The sequence below is a fragment of the Peromyscus californicus genome, unplaced genomic scaffold, assembly GCF_007827085.1.
Source record: "Peromyscus californicus insignis strain IS unplaced genomic scaffold, ASM782708v3 Scaffold_7__1_contigs__length_154581171, whole genome shotgun sequence".
In the NCBI taxonomy this organism is placed as follows: Eukaryota; Metazoa; Chordata; class Mammalia; order Rodentia; family Cricetidae; genus Peromyscus; species Peromyscus californicus.
In genome coordinates, this window is record NW_026294595.1 from 41,633,613 (window position 1) to 41,652,250 (window position 18,638).

Consider the following 18,638-nt stretch of genomic DNA (forward strand, 5'->3'; position numbering starts at 1 on the left):
ATGGTGCTTGTTCTCCCTGGCTCCTGCTCAGCAAGATTTCTTTATAACCCAAGACTTACCTACTCAGTGTTGGCCCTGCCCACAGTGGGTTAGGCAGACAGTCCCACATCAATCAACACTCAAGATAATGTCATACAGACTTGGCCAAAAGCCAGTCTGATCTGAGAAATCCCTCCATTGAGCATCCCTCTGCCAGTGAAATTTTTGGTTGTATCTTGCTGGTAATGAAAGGAACCAGTACAAACCTGGATGAGCATAATTGATGTCTTGACCTTCTGCAGTGCTGTTAGAAGCAGGCTATAAGAATAAAATCAAGGAGAAGCCAGGATACTTACAAAGGATTCTGAAGCAAGACTGAAAGTATGTACATCTAGATTTTCTCTCTAAATAACTTAAAATTTGACTAAATTTGTTTATGATCATTTGGACCTTTTTGGGATTATATCACTAGTAATCCATGGAGTCTATTTAATGAGCAAAGGAATTTATTTGAGGGTTAACTCACAAGACAGAATAAAGGAATTTGTTGCAGGATCTTGGAAGGGTGAGGCACAGTCCAATGCTGTTCTCTGGCAAGATCTGCCTTGGTTTGTTCCAGCCTCCAAAACCATGAGGTATCATAGGGAGGGCTGTTTGTGCATTCCAGGACTTAGCCCCCCCTATGACCATGCCCTAGGGGCATGTACCTCAAGGTCATAGGCAGGTGTAGCAGTTACCTGCTACCTCACTAGGGGCAGTGCTTCAGGGCATGGCTCAAACAGCCACCCACTACAGACCTTATCTTATCAAGCTAAGGATTATGCTACAACCTTCAAGTTCTTCAAATGGTGTGCAAACTGCAATCTGGATGTCATTTCCATGAATCAGTAATCTGAAGGCTGTAAAAATGTTGTGTTAGAACGCACATATGCACCAATGTCAGGGGTCTTAAGTAGACTTCTATTAAATAGACTTCTATGGTTTAGTGACTTTATGATAGGATCATTTGAAAGTTTATAATTATCTGTGCATTTACTTTATTATATATGGGCATAAATGACACTAAGTACTTTATAGAGTTTGTATAAAAATCAAGCTGTGAAACCCATGCAAATGTATGATACTCATTCTATATTTTGTAGATTTTTAATTTCCATTCCATCCATCTGGTTATTTATGTGTTTGTTTTATATGTATGCCTTTATTTATTTATTATTTATGTTTCATGTATGTGCCATAACATGCATATGGAGCTCATAGGAAAACCTGCAGGAACTGGTTCTCTTCTATCACATGGATCAAAGAATGCAACTTAGGTCTTCAGATTTGGTAGGAAATACCTTTATTCAATGAGTTATTACTGACCCTATTGAATTGTGAGCCTAATTAGTCTTATGAATAAAAACCAGGAGTCAGAATATTGGGGTAATAACCTGAAAGCTCAGAGATGCAGAGGAGCAGCCACAAGTGACTTCTTACCTCTCTGGATTCTCTGACGAAAAGGCCGAGACCCTGTCTCCATCCTGCCTTATCAGACCCTGTCTCCATCCTGCCTTATCACTTCCTGTCTTCACCTGGAGTGCTGGGATTAAAGGCGTGAGCCACCATGCCCAGCTTCTGTGGTCAGCTAGTGGCTAGCTCCACCCTCTGACCTCCAGGCAAGCTTTATTTGTCAGAACACAACCAAAATATCACACAACACCCTATTATATTTTAACCAGCTTCAACTCCATTTTAGTTTGCATTTAAGTTGTGATAAATGGTAGAGACCTGATAAAATACTGTTGTCTAATTGTATTTTTTCATTCTATTGAAAATAGGTTTTTTCTTTTATGCTAATTAGTTTTGCCTTCCCTCTACTTCTCCTAGTTCCTCCTCATTCCCTCCCATCTGAATCCACCCTCTTTCTATCTCTCATGAGAAAACAAACAGGCTTCTAAGACTTAATAATATATGATTATGATATAATAAGATACAACAAGAACAAATATACCAAGAAAGACAAAACAAACAGAAGGAAAAGAGCCCAGGAAATAGATATAGACTCAGAGAAAAACTCATTCACACATTCAGGCATCCCATAAACACAATAAACTGGAAGCCAAATACATATGCAAAGGGCTTCTGAGAAAAAAAAAAGATTACATATTATTGGGGGATTTATTAAGGTAACTAACTCTACATAGTTAAAAAGGAAGTTTATTTGGGGGTAACTTACAACCAGTAAAGGAGTTGGTTACAAGATCCAGAAGAGGTGGAATGCAGTCCAGTGGTATTCTCTGCAGAACTCTTCTCAGTCTACCATCCAGCATCTAGGCTCACAAGGAACCAAGTGACCTGGCACATCTGGATCTCGGGTCTTAAGAGCTCCCATCTTGGCCCTGCCCCAGGGGCAGGTCATAGGTAGGCAGGGCAGTTACCGGAAGCCTCACTAGGAGCAATACTTCTAGGCTAAAACTGGAACAATTACCCACTACATCTCCCCATTTTGTCTAAATAAGAAAGTTCTAACATAATACAAAACTATAAACAATAGGAATGATTATCAAATATTGTCCAGGATGAATAAGGGATAATGACCTAGACAAGATGGAACTACAGCCAATACAAACAATATCAAACAAGAGACACATACTAAAATACAAAAATCCAGAGAATACTGGAGCATAGGTAAATAGCACATTACAAAGATCATTCCAAAAGGTGTCCTATCCTAAAGAAACTAAGCCTAATACTTAATATGTTCTAGCTAAGATACAAGAAGATCATAACTATAACTGTTAGTCTTCAATCCCATCAAAGACCTGAGAAGGAATATAATAATACCTGAGAAACAGGAGAAGGATGCAAGCAACTTTCAGAAATCTTGCAAGAGTAGACAGAGAGGGCTGGCAGCCTGGACAGTTACCTAAAGTTTCTCAGCATCGTTGGTGCATTCAAATTGGCTACAGGCCTAGAGTATCTGTCAGACCATTTTACTGTCAGCAGTCGAGGCAAGAGCAGTTCTTTGCCCAGTAGACCATTTTGTGCCAAGGTGAAGACAAACTTCCAAACAGAAATGTCTCAGAAACCCAACATTCTCTCGGGATCATATTGGTGCTGTCAGGAGCAATTGTGTCTCATGTCAATAGAATTCCAAGTTATCAAAACATTTAAATGCTATATTCTCTAGGTCTATGAAGTATTGGAAGACTACCTATCCATCTGACATATGTTTCTGTAAGTCTGGAGAACCTAACTAACATAACTATAGAGATGACCAGCATAGGTGACTATAAATCTGTAAGTCTTATTTACCTAGATAACCTAAGGACTAAGGCTTCATGTAAACAGGGAAAACAGTCTGTAAGCAAATGTACAGTAAAAGGACAATGACTACAAAGTTGTGACAATATACAAAATAGCTAAAGCAGAGGTAGGAATGTATAGTACAATATGTAATATGACAATAATCCTAAATATATATCAATATACCAAATATGCTAAACAGAGGTAGAACATACATACATACAGTATGACAAATATAATTTTACACTTGTATTGACATTTCAAATAAGAGTATAAATATATATGCATTACCACAAATATGGTTCTGTATTTGTATCAATATACAAATTATCTGGAATAAAATATAAAAATAGTTTACATTTGTATCAATATACAAGAATCCATAACAGTGCAATTTATCTAAGGCTGATATTTTACTAAATCTGTTAACTAGTATATACAATAATCTACCTTAATATAGTATACCTATCCATTCCCATTTTTTCTTTTCTTAAGGGGAATACTGAGGCCAATGTTTTCTTACACCCCTAACCCTATAACTATTATCCATAACCCTCAGAAACATGAAATCTTTGGGAAAAGGGGGCATCATTTTCTTAGAACTGCTTCCTGCTGTTCAGGGGGCAACAGTATCTATGCAGGGTCCTGTAAGAAAGCTCAGATAGTTAAGTCTCAGTTGGACTAACTGTAGATTCTGCAGCCAGTCTCAGAGTAATGGGTAAGGTTGTCTGAGATTCTCGCTAGATGTGTGGTATAATAAACCATCTTATAATGGAATTATCTTGGAGAGTTTTCAATCCAAGGTTGATCGTTGAGTAATGTTTGTGAATACCATGGCATTATTCTGGACTGGGTAGAGTTGTTGTTGTGAGGCCCCATCATCCTTCTGGAGACTTCAAAGATTGCTATTGGAAAAACTCATTTTTTACTAGGAAAAACTTTAATATTATTAATATCAAAATGGAAAGTTTGGATTTAAAGATGATATGACATGTAAGAAAAGATTTCAAGAAATCAAGAATAAGCATGGAGATAATTAGAATCTTGAAGACAGTGGTCCCTTTTTATTGGTTTTCTTCTGCCCCACATCAGACAACTCTTCTGATATGAGACAGAATCTCTCAACCTTTTCTTTTAGCAATATGCTTAGGTTTAGAGAAGGAGTGAGCCAATTCCAACTCCAAAGTCAGCTTGGTATATAATTGAATCAGAACCACAAATTTTCTAGAATTAAAGAGATATAGATGGTAGGCAATGAGATATTACCCTGTGTAGATTGATACCAACAGATTCTTTCTTTCTGCTATAGATGTCTGTATATCCAAGGCCTTATGATTTCTGGAAGATGAGTATTTCAATTATCCTGTAAAGACAAAAACAGAACCCTACCTCAACCATTGTTTCTTAAATTTCTCTTATAACTTGAAGAGAAGTCACACTGGTGGATGAGTATTTACTTCTCATCAAGGGGTTTCTCTTGTTTGAAATGAATTTTTATTAATTTTGTTGGTATTCATTGCTTTTCTTCTCCTGCGGAAACAAAAGCAAAACCTCTTCCCCAATGTAGGATATATCCTGGTTTCCATTCTGAGGTCAACACATCTTTGAAATAAACTGGTTGCTTTAGCGCAGAAGTTTTGTCTGTCGTCCAATGTCTCTCCGAAGCTGTTCTTTCTCATCAGCATTGAAAAAATTCAAGGTTAATAAAGCATTAGGCAACCTATTTCTAGGAATCATTGTTACCTGTTGCTGTTTATTTAACATAGCCTTTGAAGTTCAATTGGATCTTTCTATGACAGCTTGGCCTTTGGGATTGTGTGGTATACCGGTAACATGCTTTATATTGTAACAAACAAGGAACTGTCTCATTTTATTGGAGACATATGCTGGGGCATTGTCTATCTTAATTTGTACAGGTATTCCAATGATGGCCATAACTTCTAATAAGTGTATAATCACAGAATCAGCCTTTTCAGAACTCATAAGAGTTGCCAACTGAAATCCTGAATAGGTGTCAATGGTATGGTGTACATACTCTAATCTTCCAAATTCTGAGAAATGAAACACATCCATCTGCCAAATTTCATTTCTTTGTGTACATTTTGGATTGCTTCCTGCAGATAATAGAGTTGGTTATATAAAGAACAAGTAGGACATTTTTTAACAATATCTTTGGCTTGTTACCAAGTGATGGAGAAATCTTTCTTCAAATCTTTGCTATTTACGTTGTGTTTCTTATGAAATTCTGAGGCTTCTGGCACATTACCTTTAGTAACTGATCAATCTCATCATTCCCTTGTGCTAGAGGTCCTGGCAGACCCATATGGGATCTGATATGTGAGATGAATATATATATATATATATATTTGATTATTTCCTGCAATTGTATGAATAATGAAGTTAATTCTGTATTATCAGGAATAAATTCAGCAACTTCAATATGTAAAACAACTCTCTCTGTGTATTCAGAGTCAGTGACTATCTTGAGGGGTTCTGTGAAGTCCATCAGTACCATAAGAATAGCATACATTTCTGCCTTTTGTACAGAGTTGTATGGACTTTGAACCACTTTACTTAAGTCTTCTGATTTGTATCCTGATTTCCCTGATTTATTTGATTCAGTATAGAATGTGAGGACTCCAGAAATTGGCTTTTGTCATACAGTGTGAGGAAGGGCCCTTTCAATCATCTTTATGAATTCTCTTCTATAGCTGGAGTATTTCTGTGTCCACCCAGCTCCTGCAGCCACTTGGACCCAATTTAAACACACAGAGACTTATATTACTTATAAACTGTAGGGCCATGGTAGGCTTCTTGCTATCTGTTTTTATATCTTAAATTAACCCATTTCTAGTAGTCTATAAGTTGCCACATGGCTCGTGGCTTACTGGTATCTTAACATCTGTTTCCCATCGCAGTGGCTGGCAGCGTCTCTCTGCCTCAGCCTCCTACTTCCCAGAATTCTCCTCTCTCCTTGTCCTGCCTATATTTCCTGCCTGGCTACTGGCCAATCAGCATTTTGTCAATCAATTGTAGCAACACATTTTCACAGCATAGAGAACATCCCACAACACTATTCTCTTGCTTTTGGGATAACGGTTGTTAATCTCTCCCAAAAAGTTACTGCAGGCTCTCTGCCAATATTCATTATCTTTCCATAGTGAGGAAATTTCCTCATTAGATAAAGGTACTACAATTTCTGCTGGGTCCATTCCTGTCAACTGGCAGTCTTAATTTTTCTCTTTGAATCAAATCAGATACCTTTTCTATAATTCTTTAACTTCTTACTTGGTTTATATAATAGAAATATGCATTCCAATATAATATCTTCCCTCTGCATCAAAATACCTGTGGGGGAATGGCTGGAGGAGAATATGACAAGAATGCATTTAAGTTGTGGATCCACATGATCCACATGTGCTTCTCAAATTGTCTTTTCTACTAAAGCCAATTCCTTCTCTGCTTTGGCTGATAATTCTCTTGTATTATTTAATTCTTTGTCCCCTTTTAGAGTATTAGTGAAACTCTGTAGTCCATCTTTGTGCATTCCCATGATACCCAGTAACTTGGAAATGCTTCCTAACAATTTTTGAAAATCATTAAGAGCCTGTATTCAATCTCTTTTTAGTTGTAACTTTTGGGGTCTATTTTTTTATAGCTCTATCTTATATCCTAAGTAATTAATAGAATCTCCTCTTTGTATATTTTTTCAGGAGCAATTTGTAGTCCCCAGCAAGAAAAAAAAAACCTTTTTTACTTCTTCAAACATGCTTTCTAATGTGGCTAACTTTGGATCAGCTAATAAGGTATCATCCATATAACGATAAATTATGGATTGTGGAAACTTCACATGAATTATATCCAATGGTTGTTGCACAAAATATTGGTACAGGGTAGGGATGTTTAACATTTCCTATGGGAGGACCTTCCACTGATATCTCTTGACTAGCTGGGAAATGTTATAATTAGGTACTGTGAAGGAAATTCTTTCTCTTACCATTTTCTTGTATGGGTATGGTAAAGAAACAGTCTTTTAAGTCAATATCTATTATAGGCCATTCTTTGGGTAGCAGAGAAGGCAAGGGCATACCAGTCTGTAGGGAGCCCATAGGTGGAATTACTTTATTAATAGCTCTCAGATCTGTCAGCATTCTCCATTTACCAGAATTTTTCAATAACAAATACACGAGAATTCCAAGGGCTGGTAGATTCTTCAACATGTTTCGCATTTAACTGCTCTTGAACCAGCTGTTCTAAAGCTTGTAGCTTCTCTTTTGTCAAAGGCCATTGTCCAATCCAAACAGGTTTATTAGTTAGTCATTTTAAAGGTAAAGCTGTTGGTACTTCTGAGAGTTCAACAGCAGTTGTGCTTTGTTTATGTACAGCCTGAATGGTTGGTGGCTGTTTTTCATAGTATGTTATGATATTATTCCTAGAAACATGCATTGGTCTGTATTCTTTTTCTGAGAGAGTAGGAATTTTAATCTGTGTATTCCACTGTTGTAACAAATCTTAGCCCCAAAGATTCACTGCTACTTTTGCTACATATGGCTTCAGCCTTCCTCTCTGTCCTTCTGGCCCTATGCATTCAACCCATCTCGAACTCTGTTTTATCTGAGATAAGGTTCCAATCCCTAGAAACTGGACATCTGCCTCTTGAAAAGGCCAATTCAGATGCCGTGATTTTGGTGTGATTATAGTCACATCTGCACCCATGTCTACCAGGCCTTCCAGAACAATACCATTAATTCAAATTCTAAGCTTTGGTCTTTGATCATTTATGGAAGTCTGCCAAAATATTCATTTTATTGTGATCTTTGGAACTTTTGATTCATCTATCAGAGCTGTTCTATCATCCAGTGCAGTATTGTTCTGTACATTAGGCATTGGTTTATTTAATTGTCCTGGAGAGGAATTTCCTCCACAGTGGCTGAAAATGTTTGGACCACATTCAATTTAGAGGCCTGCAAGAGGACCCCTGAGGCATTTCCTGCCAGTAAAGGGTTGCCTCCTATATCTATTATTGATCTGCACTCATTGGTCCAATGTCAGCCTTTGCCACATCTTCTCCATAATCCAGAAGGTTGGGGACTCCTGTTTGAGTTATTTCTAGAAAGAGTATTACTTCTAGAAGCACCCCATGTACAGTTTTCACTTACATGACCTGGTGTACCACGTTTAAAACATTTGGTACCACGGGCCTTCTTCCACCTCTGGGAATTGCCTCTCCTATCCAAGCCTCATTACTATAGTTAAGAGACTCAACACCATTAGAATACTGAATCCATTATTACAAAAGAGCTGATCTGACCTTTCATGATGTAAGTAGTCTTTTGCATTGTGCATTAGCATTGGTGAATGCCAAGGACTCAGTTAATACTTGTCTTAATTCTTTATCTGAAACTTTTGTTATAGCTGTGGCCAGCCTTTGTAAATATATCAGTGAAAGGTTATTGTGGTCCCTGAAATATCTTTGTATATACCTCAGTTGGTTTTCCTGGTTCTGGAATTTTTCTCCAAGCATTTAGAGCTACCTTTCAGCATAGGAATATTGTATGCTCATCATAAATGGCTTGTACATTCCTATCAGCAAAACAGCACTCACCAAGAATTTGATCTTGGGAGATCTCAAAACCTCTGAGTTTACCTGTTGCTCTAAATTTCTTGCCTCTTCTCTCAACCAGCTTTTCCATTGTAACTGTTGGTTATATTCTAGAACAGCTGAAATTAACTGATTCCAGTCATCTGGAATGATTCTATGAGAGGCATACCACAAATTTAACATCTCTCTTACATATGTTGTGTGTATTCCATATGTGACTATCACTTCCTTCATATTTTTAAAAATCTCTCATCAAAATAGGTTGTACTGTATATTCCACATATGGCTCAAGGTGTCTATCATCTGCTGGCCTCTCATGGATGATGACAGGATGAGCTATTGCATGAAGGCCATCTGGAGATGTTATAACCTGCGTGGTCTTGCCCTTCTGCTTATTAGGTCCTTTGTCATGTTTACTGAGAGTTTCTTCCAGGGCTTGCAGACGAGCACCTAGGGTCTGTTCTAGGGAGTGAACCTCCTCTCTTGCAAGAGATTCCAGATTTCTCATGGAATCATGCAACTTTTTATGTTCTTCTGAAACACGTGATTCCATAGACCTTATTTTTATCAGTTAATGATAATCTTTCTTCCTTATAAAGTGTCTGAGTAGCAACAACTTCACCCTGGAGAGTTGTTGTTCTACCCATTAAGTATTCATATAAATATTATTATCAATAAAACCAAACTTGGATATACATTTATTATTAATGGACTAAAGTTCTTATATTAAGTTAGCAGATTCCAAACTAAGAGGCCTGTTTTGTAAATTTTTATTACTATCTTGTAAATCCCGGTTAGCAGATTCCAGAGAAAGAATCTTTTTATCTAAACGTTCATTGCTATCTTTTAAAGCCTGTATCAGTCCCAATAATGACTCATCTTTGTTATTATTATTAAAGCAGTATTTGAATGTTATGTAAATTATTATGGTAAATGCCAAAATGGTACAGCCCAGATACACCTTAGAAAGGTCATATATTTCCTGGAAAATGTCATTCATCATACAGGCAAAACTTTTTTTAAATTCTTGTGAAGTAATGTTTTCGGCCATATTATAAGAATTACTCAAAATTTGTTAGTTAGTTTCAAGGCGTAAAATTATCAAGTACTCTTATCTGGAATAAAACACTGGCTTGCTTATCTTACCCGCCTCATGATGGTTTTTTGGGTGTAGTGCGCCTTTTGGCCAGCAGGTGTCACTGGTGTAGCTCTAAGGCAGGTCCTGCTGACGGCTTTGGGGGGCAGCAGTGAGGCAGTGTGGACAGATCCTCCTGTGATTCACTGGAACTTCTGGGCCTGGCTTGGCTTTTGTGGCCTGCCTGGCCCTTCAGAGCACTTCCCTCAGCCAAAAGGTCAGTGTGTGGGTTTGAGTGGCCTGAGTCCAGTGCAGCAGTGGCATCTATTTTACCAGGCAGCCTCTGAGAGAGATGATGAGATGGTGGAAGCCATGGGCTCAGGTGGGAGCTCTGGTGGAAGCTGGCACCGTAGGGGTGGCTTATTCACAGAAGCTCTTACTGCTCTGGGGGCTAAGCTTGCTGGGGGAACCAGGACCCAGACTCAGCTGCTCCCTTGCATTGGGAATGAAACCAGATTCACCATGGAGGTGTTCCCTGGCTATATCAAACTCAGCAGGCTGGTGCCTGAGAGCCAGGGAGGACAAAGGAAGGGAAGGAGCAGTACCGGGTGGTTATGGGTTGATGGGTAAGCACTGGATCCTCAGGAGGGGTGGGAATTTTAAAAGTAATGAAGAAGAGACAGGGAAGCATGGGAAGTGTGGAAAGCAGCCCACAGCAGCCCCAGAGGAGGCTGAGGGCAGAGGTCACCCAGGCATTTGGAGTTTGCCTCATGTGAGCGTCAGATATTGGGGGCTTTTTAAAGGCCACTCCACATAGATAAAAAGAAGGTTTATTTGGAGGTAACTTACAGCCATTAAAGGGGTTGGCTACAGGATCCAGAAGAGGTGGGGTGCAGTCCAGCGGTGTTCTCTGGAGAACTCTGCTCGGTCTATCATCCAGCATCTAGGACACAAGGAACCAAGAGACCCAGCACATCCAGATCTCTGGTCTTAAGGGCTCTAATCTTGGCCCCACTCCAGGGGCAGGTCATAGGTAGGTGTGACAGTCACCAGAAATCTCACTAGGGGCAGTATTCCCAGGTCAAAGCTGGAACAACTACCCGCTATAATGTATAATATATTATATATAATAAAAATAACAAAAATGCAATAATTTTTTAAGAAGCTCTGACATGACATGCGACATGAGATAAGGTACCTCCAAAGAGGTCATCGAGTTTGTTTTCTGCTGGTCATCTACTGCTGGACATGTGGCCTACTCTTAAGAGTAGTTTCTTTCCGCAGTAGACTCCTTTGGAGAAAACTAAATTTTCATTTGCAAATGCTCATCAATTGGAGATCATTTATGGGTTGGGGTAGGAGCATGTGTCTACATCTTTCAGCTAGTTATAAGATCCCATCTGGCACAGACCCGTGCAGGCCCTGTGCCTGCTGCCTCAGTCCCTATGAGTTCATAAGTGGTTTTATCCTGTTGTGTTTAAAGAGCCTTGTTTCCTTGGTGTTCTCCATTCCCTCTGGATCTTCCACTTTTTCTGCCTCTTTTGCAGGGTTTTCTGTGCCTTGAGGGGGGATTTGATTAAGACATCCCATTTAGGTCTAAGTGTTCCAAAGTCTCTCACACTTTACATATTGTTTAGATGTTGGTCTCCATATTTGTTCCTATCTGCTGTAGAAGGAAGCTTTTCTGATGTTGGCTGAGAAAGACACTGGTCCATGAGTATATAGCAGAGTGTCATTATGAATCATTTTATTAATATGTTCTTGTAGTAGAATAGTAGCATTTGGTTTTACCCTAGGTCCATTGGTCACCCTAGCAGTGTAGGATATGGTTCCATCTTGGAGAGTGGACCTTAAGTCCAACCAGGTATTAATGGTTTACTCCCACAAGCTTTGTATGCCCGTTTCCATAGCATATTTTGCAGACCAGATACCATTGTAGTTCAAAGGGTTTGTAGTTCAGTTGGTGGTAATATATCTTCTTTGGTAGTGTTCAGAGTACCTTCTTGTACCAAAGACACTAGTATATAGGGGTGAAGGCTCTAAATAGGCACTGGTTTGGCCTCTTCCTGTTTAATGAGTTGTAAAGGTATTGTCTTCAACAACAGGGCCTTGACATCAGTTTGTAGAGAGCTACCTGTAGTCTTGGCAACAGCCTGGGTTGTTTGAGGGGTTCCCATGGGGCTCCTTTGGCCAAAAACTCAATTAGATGATCACACTCCTAGTACAAGAAACTTCATTTGGCATCAAGAGATGTCCAGCTGGGAGCCTCTGTCTCTCCCATTATTTGGTGATTTCATTTAGATCACCTTTGTATATGTATATATTTTAAGATGCTGCAAATGTTTTGTTTCCTTAGCTCTCCTCAAATGGCTCTCCACTTCAGTTGTCTCTTACCTATTCTCTCTCTTGTCCCCATCTCCCTTTCCACTTCCCGACTTGATCTTCCCTTTCCAATCCCACTGACCCATCCACTGATAACTGTAGATTCTACTTCTCTTCCACCTCCCTGCCCCTAGTCCCTTATGCTATACCTGATCTTTTTAGATCTACAGACTATATCTTGGTAATCAATAAATTAAGAGTCAATATCCACATATAAATGAACACATACCATCTCTATCTTTCTGGGTCCAGGCAAGCTTACTTAGGATGATTTTTTTTCTAGTTCTATTGGTTAACTGAAACTTTCGTAATTTATTTTTCTTAATGGAAAAGTAATATTCCATTGTTTCCAAATTCTGGCTACTATGAGTAGAGCATCAGTGAACATGGTTGAGGAAGTATCTCTGAGGTAAGATGAAGCATCCCTTGGTTACATGCCCAAGATTGGTATAGTTGGATCTTGAGGTAGTTCATCTTCCTGAGGGAACACAACATTGATTTTCATAGTGTCTGTATAAGTTTGCAGTCCCAGCAACAGTGGGTGAGTGTTCCACTTGTTCTACATCCTCACAAATAGGAGCTCATTTGTTTTTTTGATCTTAGTCATTCTGATGGGTATAAGATGAAATCTCAAAGTAGTTTTTAATTGTACTTCCATGACTAAGGATGTTAAACATTTCTTTAAGTGTTTCTCAGCTATTTGCATCTCCTCTTTGAGAATTCTCTATTTAGATCTGTACCCCATTTTTAATTGAAGCATTTGTTCATATCTAGTTTTTTGAATTGTTTATATATTTTTGAATATTAGCCTCTATCAGATGTGGAATTGGTAAAAAAAAAAATTTCTATTCTATAGAGTGTGGCTTTGTCCAAACGAAGGTGTTACTGCCATGCAGATTTTCAGTTTCATGAAGTCCTACTTACTAATTGTTGATCTTAGTGCCTGTGCTAATGGTGTACTATTCGGAATGTCTTTTTTTTTTTTTTGCATTTTTTAAAATTTATTTTAATTTATTTTGCAATACAATTCAGTTCTACATATCAGCCACGGATTCCCTTGTTCTCCCCCCTCCCGTCCCCCTCACCTTCCCCCCAACCCTCCCCCATTCCTATCTCCTCCAGGGCAAAGCCTTCCCCACAGACTGAGGTCAACCTGGTAGACTCAGTTGGAATGTCTTTTCCTGTGCCAGTGAATTAAAGGCTATCTCCCACTTTCTCTTTGATCAAGTTCAGTGTATCCAATTTTATGCTGAGGTCTTTGATCTAAACGGAGTTAAGTTTTGTATAGGGTGATAAGTCTAGATCTATTGCATTTTTTTTTCACACAGCTATCGAGTTTGATTGTACCATTTGGTGAATATGCTGTCTTTTTTTTCATTGTGTATTTTGTCTTCTTTATTGAAAATCCAGTGTCTCTAAGTGTGGATTTATGTCTGAGTATTCAATGAAATTTCATTGATCATTGTGCCTGTTTTGTGTCAATATCATGCTGTTTGGATTACTATAGCCCTGTAATACAATTGGAGGTCCAGGATGGTCATCCCTCCAGTGGTTCTTTTATTATTTGGGATTGTTTCAGCTATCCTATTCTTTGTTGGTTTGTTTGGTTTCCATATGAAGCTGAAAATATCATTTCAAATCTGTGAAGAATTATGTTAGAATTTTGATGGGGATTATACTGAATCTGTAGATCGCTTTTGGTAAGATGGCCATTTTTACTATGCTAATCCTACAGATCAATGACCATGGGAGATCTTTCCATATTCTGATATATTCTTCAATTTATTTCTTCACTGTCCTAAAGTTTCTATCATGAAAGTCTTTCACTTTCCTAGTGTTACTGCAATATATTTTATATTATTTGAGGCTATTGTAAAAGGTGCTGTTTCCCAGGTTTCTTTCTCAGTCCGTTTGTCATTTGTATATAGTAAGGCAACTGGTATTTATGAGTTAATTTTGAATACAACTTTACTGAAAGTGTTTATCAGTTATAGGAGTTTTCCAGTGGAATTTTTAGGATCACTCATTTATACTATGTATAATCTGCTGCAGTAAAGATACTTTGATTTCTTCCTTTCCAATTTCTATCCCCTTGATCTTCCTCAATTGCCTTATTGCTCTATTTAAGACTTCGGATTCTATATTGCATTGGTATGGAGAAAGAGGCAAACTTCTCTTGTTCCTGGGATTTAGTGGAATTGTTTTGAGTTTCTCTCCATTTATGTTGATATTGGCTATGGGCTCCCTATAAGCTATTTTTGTTATATTTAGATATGTTTCTTATATCCCTAATGTCTCCAGGATTTTTATCATGAAGGGGTGTTGAATCTTGTCAAAGGTCTTTTCTGTATCTAATGAGATTATCATGTGATTTTTGTCTTTGAGTTTGTTTATATGGTGGACTACATTTATCAATTTACATATTGATATAATTACAAAATTACATACCATCCCTGCATCTCTGGGATGAAGCCTACTTGATTATAATGAATGAGCTTTTTGATATTTTATTGGATTTAGGTTGCAAGTATTTTTCAAGAAAATTTGCATTTATGTTCATAAAGGAAATTGGTCTGTATTTCTCATTTTTGTTGGGGCTGTATGTAGCTTTGGTATCAGGATATCTGTGGCCTTGTAAAACAAATTGGACAATGTCCTGTCTGTTTCCATTTGGGGGAATAATTTGAGTAGTATTGGCATTAACTTTCATTTGAAAGTCTGGTAGAATTCTGTGCTAAAACTGTGTGGCCCTGGACTATTTTTTTGGTGGGAAGATTTTAATAACTGCTTCTAATCTCACTAGGGGTATAAGGTCTGTTTAAATGGCTTATGCGATCTTCATTTAACTTTAGTAGGTGATATGTATTGAGAAAATTGTACATTTCTTTCAGACTTTCCAATTTGATGGAGTACAGGCTTCTAAAGTATATCTTTATGGTCTCTGAACTTTCTCAGTATCTGTGATTATGTCCTCCTTTTCATCTCTAATTTTTTTAATTTTTATATTCTCTTTCTGCCTTTTCAGTACTTTGGATAAGGGCTTATCTTATCAATCTTACTAATTTTCACAAAGGACCAACTCTTTTTTTCAATGATTCTTTGTATTTTGTGGTTGTGTCTTTATTTTCTTTATTTTGTCCCTAAGTTTGATTATTTCTTGCCATCTACTCCTTTTGTCGTGATTTCTTCATTTTAGTCTAGAGCTTTCAGGTGGGCAGTTAAGTTACTATGATTATATCTCTCCAAATTTTTTATGTAGGCACTTACTGTTATGAAGTTGACTTGCAAAACTGCCTTGGTTGTATGCCCTAAGTTTTAGCATGATCTGTATTTATTTCCTCCCCATTTTAGAAAAACTTGAATTTCTTTCTTGACTCATTTTTCATCCAGTAGTGACTTTTTCAGTTTCCATGTGTTTTTAAACCTTCTGTTGTTATTGATATCCAGTTATAGTCCTTGGTGGGCAGATAGGATGCAAGGTGTTGTGTCAATTTTCTTGTATTTCTTCAGACTTGCTTTATACCCAAGTATGGGGTCAGTTTTGAAGAAAGTTGAATGAGATGCTAAGAAGAAGGTATATTCTTCTGTATTTGGGTGAAATGTTCTACAAATATCTGTTAGATCCACTGGCTCTGTAATGTTAGTTAGCTCCAGCATTTCTCTGTTTAGTTTTTGTCTGGATGACCTGTCTGTTGATGAAAGTGGAATACTGAAGTCTTCCACTCTCAGTGTGTGAAGATCAATATATGATTTAAGCTATAGTAGTGTTTCTTTTATGAACTTGGATGCCTTTGTGTTTGGGGCATAGATGTTAAGAATTACAATGTTCTTTTGGTGGATATGCCCTTTGATGAGTATGCAGAGTACTTCACTATCTCTTCTGATTAGTTTTGGTTTGGTCTATTTTATCAAATATTAAAATTGCTGTACCAGGTTGCTTCTTAGGTCCATTTTCTTAGAATATCTTTTTCTATCCTTTACCCAGAGGTAATGTCTATCCTTGATGTAAAAGTATGCTTCTTGGATGCATCAAATTAATGGACCCTGTTTTAGTACCCATTTGGTTAGTCTGTTTGTCTTTTCATTATGGAATTGTGACCACTGGTATTGAGAGTTACTAATGAGCAGTGTTAGTTTATTCATGCTAGTGTGTGTGTGTGTGTGTGTGTGTGTGTGTGTGTGTGTGTGTGTGATTCCCATCTTTTCATTTTCTTTTCTGTGATTTTTTTTTTTATGTCTTGTGTTTTCTTGAGTAAGGTTAACCTCTTTAGGTTGGAGCTTCCCTTCTAGTGACTTCTGTAGGGCTGTACTTGTAGATAGATATTGTCTGCTTCTTCATAAAAAGAACAGATTTAACTGTGAAGGAGATTTATTTTACTCTGTTTGAAAACCATGTTCTTTTTTTTAAACATGATCTATTCCTGATCATGTTCTGTAATGAGAAGGAACACCGAGATACTTGGAAATGTTTTGTCTGTGTAAATATAAAGCTTGTTTCTGAGCAGTTATTCCAATGGGCCAGTGCTGATATTTCAAAGTTAGGTGATGAATAACTATGAGTTCCATGCTACCACTTCAGTATTTTTACTCAAAAAGTAATATGGAAGAGTCCTTGAATGTGTCCAGAACTGCACCAGAAAAATTCAATATTTGTGTAAAATTTCATAGGATCAGCTGTTTAAACAACAGCCTGATTAAATATCAATACATGTTTTGCAAGCATTGTAAATTTTACCCCATTGTTATCTGATAATGCAATTTTCACTCAGTAAACAGGTTTTTCTGAAAACAACCAAATTATAGTATACTGTGTCCTTGTCCCAGAATGTAAGAGTGTTCCATCAAAACATAACAGGGAAAATAGCAAGCCCTCAGCTTGCCTTCTCCTATATAGTCCAAAGACTACAAAGGTCACCTGTTTGATTTTAAACTCTTTTCAGTCCAGACATGCAAGAGAATTTATGCCTTTGCTTCATCTTGTGAAGGGAACAAATATACTTCCATGTGACAAAATACAAATTCTGAAGAAAACAAAAAGATAGTTGGGAGTTTTGCTTTTTATTGAAATATTCCTTTTCTTTATTATGCTTTCTCTTGATTTCTCAAAAGGTTATTTTGTGTAAGTGACGTATTTTCCTTTGGCCATTTGACTTCAATTACCTCCTCTTAGTTACTTAGAAAACACGTGACTAATTATGGTCATTTGACTTACTTAGAAAACACGTGACTAATTATGGTCATTTGTGCACTATGGATACCTATTAATTTGAAAATCTGGGATTATAAGTAGGTACCAGTACACATGGATGATAAAGCCTCCCCAATAAGAACAGTGCCCTGTCTCCTTTCTAACCACCCTGTAAGGAGTGTGGAAGGGCAAGTCTGATAACCCAGCAGTGAGTCATTGCTTGAGTGGCACACACAGCATCATTAGCACAAACTACTAGCCCAACTGGGTGAAATAACTAGTAAAAACAACAAATTGCCAAAGAAATATTCTGGATTTTCTGAGATAAACCATCTCTAAATGTATTAGTACTATAAACTGTGAGATGGTGTAGTGAGGCAAGGAAGTCCTGAGTAAATGTGTTGTTGATGTAGGTACAGTCATGTCAAGTACCCCAGTGCCTCAGCCCCATGGGAGAGGAGCCTTCCCTGGGTGACACAGAGGGATGAGTGTAAATGTTTACCATGTGAGTAGAAAATGTCCATCATAGCTCTCCTCAACCCTGCCAGATGTTGAGAGCCTGAAGTCTGCTTCCCTGCCCTTACCAAGATGGTTTAAGCCATTATTGAGATTTTTACTATCTGTATGCAATGACCCTTCCTGCCTACATACAATAAACAGGCTGAGCAGCCAGGTGCTGCAGCTTCTGCCTCAGAGAGCCCAGTCCTGAGCCCAGCATATCCATATCCATATGTCTGTCTCTGTCCTTTCTTCATTCCTTTGCCTCCCCACTTAGACCAAGCTCTGGAGCCGCGCAAGGTCGTGGCAAAATGTTATTGATTCAGCTTTGAAATTGATAAACAAATGGAGAAATACAACTCTGTAAAGTCCCTGATTAGGGGTTCAGGAATAATTTTCCTCATTATTAATACTAAATTGAAAATCTATGCCTGACAGTAGTGTCGCAAGCCTTTAATCCTAACATGCGGGAGGTAGAGGCAGGCAGATCTGTGAGTTCGACGCCAGCCTGGGCTACAGAGTGAGTTACAGGAAAGGTGCCAAAGCTACACAGAGAAACCCTGTCTCGAAAAACCAAAAAAAAAATAACCAAAAAAACAACAAAAAAAGCAAACTATATTGTTCTT